The sequence below is a fragment of the Phaseolus vulgaris genome, chromosome 2 (assembly GCF_000499845.2).
Source record: "Phaseolus vulgaris cultivar G19833 chromosome 2, P. vulgaris v2.0, whole genome shotgun sequence".
NCBI lineage: Eukaryota > Viridiplantae > Streptophyta > Magnoliopsida > Fabales > Fabaceae > Phaseolus > Phaseolus vulgaris.
Window position 1 is genome coordinate 30239221 of NC_023758.2, and position 10001 is coordinate 30249221.

A 10001-nucleotide genomic window follows, 5' to 3' on the forward strand; every position below is an offset into this window, starting at 1 on the left:
TAACATGACTAAGACAAAACTTGACATGATTACAAAATTAAAAGACTCATCACAAATTTTAACAACAAGTGAAAGGAAGCTTAAGGTAAACTCTAGGAAGGATAATGCCATTCCAAAAGAGCAACCATACTCATAAGAATTATGAGTGCCATAAACCTTTTCACAAGCACTTGGTGTAAAAGAAAAAAACAGCAAGAAAACTCAATTAAAATTCTAAAACAGAAACTTAAATTGCAAGAAAATTAAAGAGCTCTTGAAATAAAGTGCACACAACTCAACAATTAAACAAGAAGAACCTAAGACTCATGATACCACATGATGTGATTCCACTAGCCATATAGAGAATGATTCTTGACCTTCTTAGGAATCACCTTGAGTTGGACATTATAGAGGCACTTTTCTTAGAGTTGGATCATTTGTTCTAAGACAAGAACTCACCAAAAACTAGTACCAAATTCCAAACTCATTTGGGTGAACCAATTTTAGTCAAATTGAACCAAAAAAGAAGAGAAACTAAAAGGAACAACAGAATTGAAATTAAAAGGCAAGAACAGAACATAGGTGCTGGAAAAACAGAAAAACCAAACCAAAAAAAAAAACTCAAGAACACAAGACAACATGAACATTTGAAAGAGAAGAAAGGAAGGAGAAGAGAGTGCTCATGAAGATGGAAGAATGTTGGATGATCTCGCCACTAGAAGTGTGGAATGCTACTAGATAAGAGTGATGCCGCCACTTGAGGACTCCATTGATCCATCAAGATAAGACTAGAGAAGAAGGCTCCAAAAGCTCTTCAAAGTTCACTCAAAATTTGAGTAGAGTTTTCTTAGATTAATTCCAATCTGAATTTTACAAAGGAAGCACCTCTATTTATAGCCTAAGGTGCTGAAAAAATAGGTGGGAAATTTCAAATAAACTCATTTGAAATTCCCACCAAAAACAAGTCACATGGGAGGTGTGACCTTTTTCTACTATGACACCTCCCAAAAACTACACCTACACCTATCTACTAATACACCCCCCCTAAGACTCTTAACTAAAGACTAAAAGATGCTTTAACAATAGAGGTTTCTAATGTTTCCCTCTAAGCACCTTTCTAAACAATATTTATTTAAAACTTGGCTTTGCCCTTCATGGGATGGTCTTTGGGCTTTTGTGGGCTTTGGCCTTCTTGGGCTTGGGCTTGGGCTTTATCTTTTGCAAAGATTAACAAGAAAAACTTTAAATGTGAAGGCGAATGATCTTGTTCTTCATTATAAAAAGCCACATTTAGTTGATTCTCATCACTTTTCATTTCATCTTCAAATCACAAACATATTAGAAACATGAATCTTGAGGTCTTTTACAGGGTTGTAATGAGGCTGGGCTTCCAAAAAATATTGGTTTTTCTTAGATAACAAAATGCACATCTTAAAGAAGAAGAACATACCTACAATTCAATTATAGAAAACATATATGTTATCTAATTACCACTTTCTTTCTATATCACCTTTTTCCTCATTTTCTTTCTTTTTATGATTTTCATGAAATTTTTCTATCTTTCTTTTCTATTTCTTTTTCTTCTTCTGTTTCTGTTTCTTTTTTTTTTTGTTTTTTTTTGTTTTCAATAATAGGAAAAGATTCTTTTTATTTTCAACTTTTTGAACTTTCAAAATCAGAACCAACCATTCCCTTTTCTATATGTATTGCATCTATGTTCTCCTTCCTTAGACATGCTAAAGGGTAGAAAATTATATCAATAAAGGTTAAGGTGCAATATTAACAGAAAATTTCTTGGCCCAAAGGGGATATAAAAAAAAATGGAATTCTAATATAAAGGTTGACTTTTTGGCCCTGTCTCCTAATTAACACAAACAAATGCCTCAATCATCTTCATGATCTTTTCTGATGCAACAAAAATAAAAATTAAGCAACCACAATTGTCAATTCATCAGTAAAACCCTCAAAACTGTTTAAAGTTCACACACTCACTTGGTTTAAATGGTCTCATTCCTTTTTGTCTTGTCATTATCTGTCCTAATCAATCATCCTGTTAAATTTTCATGTATCATAATTTTAACTACATTTGAATAGGGATTCAATCATATTTTCTTTTCTAACATGTGTCTAATTCATCTCACTATTTAATATTTAAACACAAATTCTTTTTTCCACAATTCAAAATTAATATTCTAGTTCTTTTTTTTATTTGAGAAAAATAAACTAGAAAACAAACAAATTAAAACTGGAAATTTATTCAAGAAAGATAATTCAAAACCTAAAACTAACAAACTAACAAAAACAACAAATTTATTCAAAATACAAAATAAGCAACTAAAACAAACTAAAAAAATAAGCAAATAAGCAAAAAACAAAATAACCGAAAAATAAAATAAATAAAATAAGAAAAAAAATTCAAATAACTGAAAAGAAAAGAGAATTAGAAAGATAAAACCATTTTTTTGCTCAATCCTCTCTTCTTAAGAAGTCATCCAGCTTTTTGTTAAAATCTTTATCTACCGTGTTGCTTCATTTGTTGGATCTGCCCCCATGAATAATAGAACCTGTCCCTAGGTCAAAAATACATAACCTGCAAAATGATTAGGAGGCATATAGGATTTTTTTTTTTATTATTATTTACTTTTTTTAATTTTTAATTTTAAATAAAATCAGCAAAGGTAATAAAACAACATAAAACTAAAATGTGGGCTAGGTTGCCTCCTAGTAAGCGCTCGTTTCATCTAGCTTGACGCCGGTTTATTTCAAGATAGACAACTTTCTTTGTTGCATCATGTTGTATGCATTCTTCCTTGTTACAAGAACATCTTCAACCACACCATAAGGATCTTTGATGGATCTGTCTGCCAACTGCATCTTAGTGGATTGAACCTCCAAATCGCCTAAATACATTGCAACCTTGTCCACAGATAAAGCACCCATAGACACGGGAAGATTAAAACCTCCTAAGTTCTTGGAATTTTGAAGCAAGTCCCTTTGAGTCATGACACTGCATCTAACCTCCATCTCTCTATTTCTCTCTTCAATATAGCTCCTATTCTTCAGAAATCTCTCAAATGTTGAATCTTGCTTCAGATTTCCTGCAAAATAATTCCTAGGGAGCAATTTGTCAAAGAATTTTATGTCCTTCTCTGTTTTTGAAGGAGGATGAGGATATGATAAATTTTTTTCAAGAACACTTCTCTCCTTATTTTTATTTTTTTCTTCCTCACTTCTTTTCATTTCTCTCTCTAACTCCTCAGTCTCATCTTCTTTTTCAGCTATTACCTTATTGCAATGCTCTTTTGGGTTGGTTTGGTTGTCAACTGAAAACTGACCACTTTGTATTTCTTCAAATTGTTTGGCCACTTTTCCCATTTGGATTTCTATATTCCTGATCGTTGCCATGATATTTTCTTCCATTATCACAAGCTTTGTTAGGGCTTCTTCAACTTTACTCATTCTTTCAAGCATGAATGGATCCTCAACTTCAGGTGAATTGTTCAGATAAGAACAGTGACCATTAGGATGATAACCTCCACAAAAATCACACATGATTGATTGATTCTGGCTTTGAGATGAATGCACAACATATAACTGTTGGGGTAATTTAGCCATTTGTGCGGTTAGTTGCCCAATCTGCTGTGTCAGAATTTTATTTTGAGCTAAGAGTGCATCTTCTAACAACCCTTCCTTTTGAGTATTTTGTCTATCATGTTGGGATTGATAATCAGTTGACGCCAATGCAACAATAATCCTTATCGCTTGTTCTACATCAAGAGCCATCATTGTGACGCCAGCTCCAACATCTAGGAGCATCTTTGTGTCAGATCTGAGACCGGAGAGAAATATGCTCAGTTGAGCAATATCTTCAAATCCATGATTTGGGCATTTTCTAAGTATCATTTTAAATCTTTCCAATCTCTCACAGAATGATTCATCTGCTCCTTGTCTGAACACAGAAATTTCAGACTTTTCTTTGATGTAGAGAGAAATTGGAAAAAATCTTTGCAGAAATTTTTCCTCTACATCCTTCCAACTAGTGAGACTCTGATTTGGAAGTGATATGAGCCAATCCTTAGCCTTTCCTGCCAATGACAAAGAAAACAAACGCATATAAGCATTTTCAAGATCGCTTGATTGAAAGCCCATTGTTCCTACCAATTCATAAAATGTAGACAAATGTGAACATGGATCCTCATGATCCATTGCTTTGAATTGATGAGTAACGATGAGAGTGAGAAAATTAGGATTTATTTTCAAGGCCTTAGCGGTTGCAGGTATTGCGATACTAGAATAATGCCTTGGTCCTTGGTACATGACATAATCTCCAAGTGTCCTCTTAGGAGGTGGTGTTTGTTCTTCTATCATGTTGCTTTCACCCTAAAACATATTAGTGGAGAAAAAAAAAACAGAGTATATATATATTTTTTTAAATATCAAAATAAATAAAAATTGAAGATAAAAATAAAAACAAATTAAAATAAATCTGCAAAAGAAAATAAAAATAACACAAAAACAAAATAAAATAAAACACTAAAATAACCCTAAGAGAAAAATAACAAAAATATACAGAAAAAAAATAAAATAAAAAAATAAAAATAAAAACGTACATAAAATAAAAACTAAAAACAAGGGAAAAGAAAATGAATAAATAAAAAATATAAAACAAAAATAAATAAAAACTTAAAAATACAATATACTAACGTACTTAAAATAACAAATAAATAATATGAATAAAATAAAAACAAAATAAAATAAAAAAAATAAAACAGAAGATTATAATTGTAAAAAACTAACCAACTTATTTAAAAGATGCTAGCTAACATAAAAATAAAAACTAAATGATAAATAATTAAAACAAATAAATAAAAACTACCTAAACCTAAATAAAACTACGTAAACTAATCCTAAAATAAAATAAAATAAAATATAATAAAACAAAACAAAACAAAATAAAAATAAACTAAAATAAATAACGTAAAGAAAAGAAAAGAAAATAATATAAAAACAACAACTTTCTTTTTTAAAAGAGCAAATCTATAATAAAATCAAATTAAATCTAATTTTAATAAAATAAACAAAATCAAAAAAAATCAAAAAAAATCAAAAAAATTAAAATATTTACAATATTTAGGAAATTATACTCAACAAATTAAACCTTTCCCCGGCAACGGCGCCAAAAACTTGATGACTTTTTACAGTAAGTGCACCGTGTTTGTCAGAAGTAATAATTGTCCCTAAAGACGGATATCGATCCCACAAGGAACAGTGAATTATCAAGTACAATAATCGCTAAATATAAAACAAAAAAATTAAAAGTGTATTGAAAGTGGTTGGGTTGACGATGATTAATAAGAAAACAGACAAAGAATTAGTTGTTTCAATTGGAAAAATAGGGATTAGGTTTCATCTCTCTCACTCTCATGTATTTTGATTAGCATGTCAATATTAAGTTCTTTAATTGAAATTGATGCCCGTATAAAATTCATTTATATCGATTCCTCGCATATAAAATCCTTAAGAATGTTCCCTAACTATCGATCCCTCGCATACTTATAAGAACAACTTAGAACGAAGCTCAGACGTTTAATAGCAATTAACATTTCAAGTCTATTCCTAGCACTCAAATATGTTAAGTATTGTTGTTTAGGTCCGAGCCCTAAAAATACCTCCCGGAGATTTAAGATTCTCAATTTGTCACGGAAAATTAAATGTAAAACAACAATTCCAATAATCAATCAAGAACTAAATATTAATATATAAAATATCACCTCAATACATAAGAGTTTGAGCAGATTACTCCCAATCTCAAAGGGTAGAATTAGCCACGCATACTTCTATCACCTTCTATTCTCCCAATTGGGTTACAATTCACTCTGTGGTGTTTTCCTCTCAATCTGGCACACTAAGGTTGAGCCTCTAGCCCTCTATTTATCCTAGTTTTCTAGGGTTAGGTTGTTTATTGTGTCGCGCTAATTGGCTAAATGATAAAACATAAAAAAGGCTCAATCTTTCTTTGCATCTTTTTCCATTCTGGAACCTTCTATCTTTATTTTTTTAGCTCAAATCATTCATCTTTAATCCAAATCTCCAATATTCCTTAGAAATCTGCAATTAACACCAAATTTGGGAATAAAATACTTTTATTCAAATAAAGATCATAAAAAATGTAAAAATGTAAAAAGGTATAAATTCATAAATTAGGGATTATTTTATATGTAAATTAGCAATAAATTCTCATAAGTGCCTATATTTTAATATGAAATATTATTGAAATTAGACATTTATCACCCCCAGCCTCGAAGAGCTTATCGGGTCAGTCCCCGAGGACGATCTCCTTGACGATAGTGTCGAGATGATTTGTCGTGGCCTGATACTGACCCGTCGAGGAGTTAAGGCTTGCAGGCGGCGCATCGAGGACTTGTCGTGCCTCGAACACCAACTTCAGGAGGCGTCCAACAACCTGAAGCAGGTCGTTGATTCGAACACAGCCTATGAAAAGAAGTTATGTTTGCAGGCTGCTGAGCTCGGGCTTGGTGTGGCTCGGGTGGCCGAGGTGGAAAAGGCCGATGCTGAAAAGGCGGTCGCGATAGCTCAGTTACGAAAGGTGCTGGAGGAGGTCGAGCGCAAGGGGACACTTCTGGAGGGGGAGGCCGCTTAGGTGGCAGAGGCCGAGGTGTTGAAGACCATGGAGGATACCATGGTCTTAATAACCCAGAGCTTCGACCTGGCCGTTCGACAGGTTGGGGTGTTGTATGGCGGGCCTCCACCTTCTGGTCAATTTGACTAAGAGATGGAGGTCTTCAACAGCCGACTGATCCCTTGCAGGAGAGGTCCATAGCCTTCAGAATGCCGACTAACCTACCCCGAGCGAACATGTTGAAGACTAGGGCTTAGGCTTTTTTTTTCATTCGTCTTGTTCCCTTGAGGCCAGAGTGTGGCATCCACCCTTACTAACGAATAAAATCGGTCGCCTTTGAATTTCAATACTTTGTCTTTTCTTTCGGTCGGTGTGAGCATGAGTTAATAATAACTTAACTTAACGAATGCAATCAGTGTAAATTTGATGCAATCGGTCGCTTGGAGGTAAGTTGCTTAACGAAATTGTAAAGCGCGTCTTATTTAGACAAGTTAAATTGTGCGGTCAGTGTAGCTAGCGATATCAGGATGGATCGATACGCTTGTGTGGGTATCGGAAGGGAATGTCGATTAGGGTTTAGGGATTAGGGCTACATCCTAGCCGAACGGTGGTGACAAGATGTTGGGAGGGTATGTCGGTTGAGGCTTCATTCTGGTCAACACTTGCTCTTTTGATTTCGGGAGGGAATGCCGGTTAGGACTACATCCTGACCGAACCATGCGTGAGGAGTGTCGGGAGGGTATACCGGTTAAAGCTTCATCCTGGCCAACACTTTTGGTTTTGATTATGGGAAAAAATGACGGTTAAGGCTACATCTTGGTCGAACCATGGGTGAGGAGTGTCGGGAGGGTATGCCGGTTAGGGCTTTATCCTAACTGACACTTATGGTTTTGGTTTCGGAAGGAAATGCCGGTTAGGGCTACATCTTGGCCGAACCGTGACTTTTATGTTGATTTTATGATTTGAACTTTGTTTGACGAAAATGTTTCTTTAAAATCTCTTTGACCACTGGTACTACCGGACGAGGAAAGAGTGCGTGAATTTTATTCATTGTTCAGCAAAAATAAAATTTGATGTGCGTGACATTCCACGTCTTTGGTATAATTTTTCTTGATAACCACTCAAGGTGGTACGCTCCCCCTTCTCGGATCCGAAACGGTCATTCCCAGTTTAACGAGAACTTGCCATCCGACTTCCTGGTGTTGCTTCGCATCCTCCAAACGAGGTCACCCTTGTGGAAGCTTCTGAGCCGAACCTTCGTGTTGTATCTTCTTGCTGCTCGAAGCTTGCATGCCGCTTCACGGATTTTGCTTTTGTCGTGTAGCTCGTTGATGAGGACGAGCCCGACCGACAAGCTTTCCTTATAGAGGGATAAATCGAAAAAATTGCCGCCTGATGGATGGTTTGCCTACTTCCGTTGGGATCATGGCCTCGGTGTCGTACGTGAGGTTGTACGACGTTTCTTGTGTTATGGTTTGGGGGGTGCATCGGTACGCCCAGAGGACTTCGAGTAGCTCCTCATTCCACCTTCCTTTCGTTGTGCCGAGCCTCTTCTTCAACTTATTTAAGAGGACTTTGTTGGCCGCCTTTGCTTGGCCGTTCGTTTGTGGGTGTTTGACCGAGCTCGTGATTGATTTGATGTCGATGTCATCGTAAAAGGTATGTAGCCCTTGGTAAATGAAATGTCGGCCATTATCAAATACGATGTGTTCGACACTCCAAATCGATACACAATGTTCTTCCATACAAAGTTCTGGACATTCCTGGCAGATATGGCGGCGAGAGGCTCGACCTTTATCCATTTCGTGAAATAGTCCACAACGACTAATAAATGTTTCGTTTGTTCTGTACCAGGTGAAAAAAAACCGATAATGCCCATCCCTCATATGGCGAACGCCCATGGCAACGTCATGTTGTGGAGTTCCTCTGGTTTTAAATGATGAAGTGGGTTGAACTCTTAACACTTTAGACACTTCTTCACATACTCTGCACAATCACCTTGAACAGTCGACCAATAATATCCTGCTCGGATAACCTTGGTTGCCATTGTTCGGGCCCCAAAATGGTTATCGCACGCTCCATCGTGAATCTCTTACAATACATATTCGATTTGCTCTTTGGTGAGGCATTTTAGGAGCGGCGTTGGTACAGATCTTGGTCGATCATGGTGTATCAGGCGCACTGCAGTCTAATCGCTTTCTCACTGCCTGGTTTGTAGGTTTCATACTTTAGATATTAGATGATTGGGCTCATCCAAGTATCGACTTCGGTGACGACCAGGCATTCGACCTCTCCCACACTCGGTTGCTTCAGATGGACCTGAATGACCGATCGGTGGTGGCTTTACTTCTTAGTGGATGCAAGGCGAGACAACGCGTCTACCTGCTCGTTATTCTGCCAGGGTATATGCTCGATAATGACTTTATCGAACTTGGCAATGGAGTTGCTGATCGTATGGTAGTAGCGTTGGAGGAGGGGCACCCTCACCTCGAATTCGCCTTTGTCTTAACTGACTACCAACTAGGAGTCGCTTTTACATGTGACCCGCCCTGAAATTATGGGCTAAATTGAGGTCGACAAGGATGACATCATATTTGGCCTGGTTGGTTGTTACTTTGAAGGCAAACTGTAGTGCTTGCTCAATCAGCAGGTCGCCCGGTCCTTCAAGAACGACACATGCGCGCACGAGATTTTGTTGGATGATCCATCAACATGTAGCGTCCATGTCGTAGGGGCATCAGGCTGTGGTGGCAACTCTGCTGAGAAGTCCGCCAAACAGTGGGATTTGACGGCACCTCTCGGTTCGTAACGAATGTCAAATTCTTAGAGTTTGACCGACCATCCTATCATTCGACCTGCAAGATCGGATTTAGCCAGTATTTTATATATGGGATAATTAGTCTTTACCGTAATGACGTGATTTTGAAAGTATGACTGCATCCTCCTCCCTGTTAGGACTAGTGCTAATGTCACCTTTTTTATCATCTGGTATCTTACTTCGGTCGCGTGGAGCGTGCGGCTGACAAGGTACATTGTGTGTTCTTCATTGTTAATGTCTTGTACGAGGGCGACGCTGACCGCCTCTTCTGATACAGCCACGTAGACCACAATTCGCAGATCAGGTCTTGGCTTTTGAATGACGATTGGTGATGACAAAAACTTCTTGAGCTGGGTGAAGATGTTTTCACATGCCTCGTTCCAGCTGAACTATGCAGTTTTGCGAAGTATTTGTGCCATGGGTCTCATGCGTTCAGGCGGGGGACGAACCTAGACAATGCAGTCAACCGACCGAGTAGCTCGTCCTTTGCTTCTAGTCTCGGCTCGACCTCTCTTGGATCGAGGTCGACCATGGCGACCGTGTGCTCGGCCGGCTGCACATGTC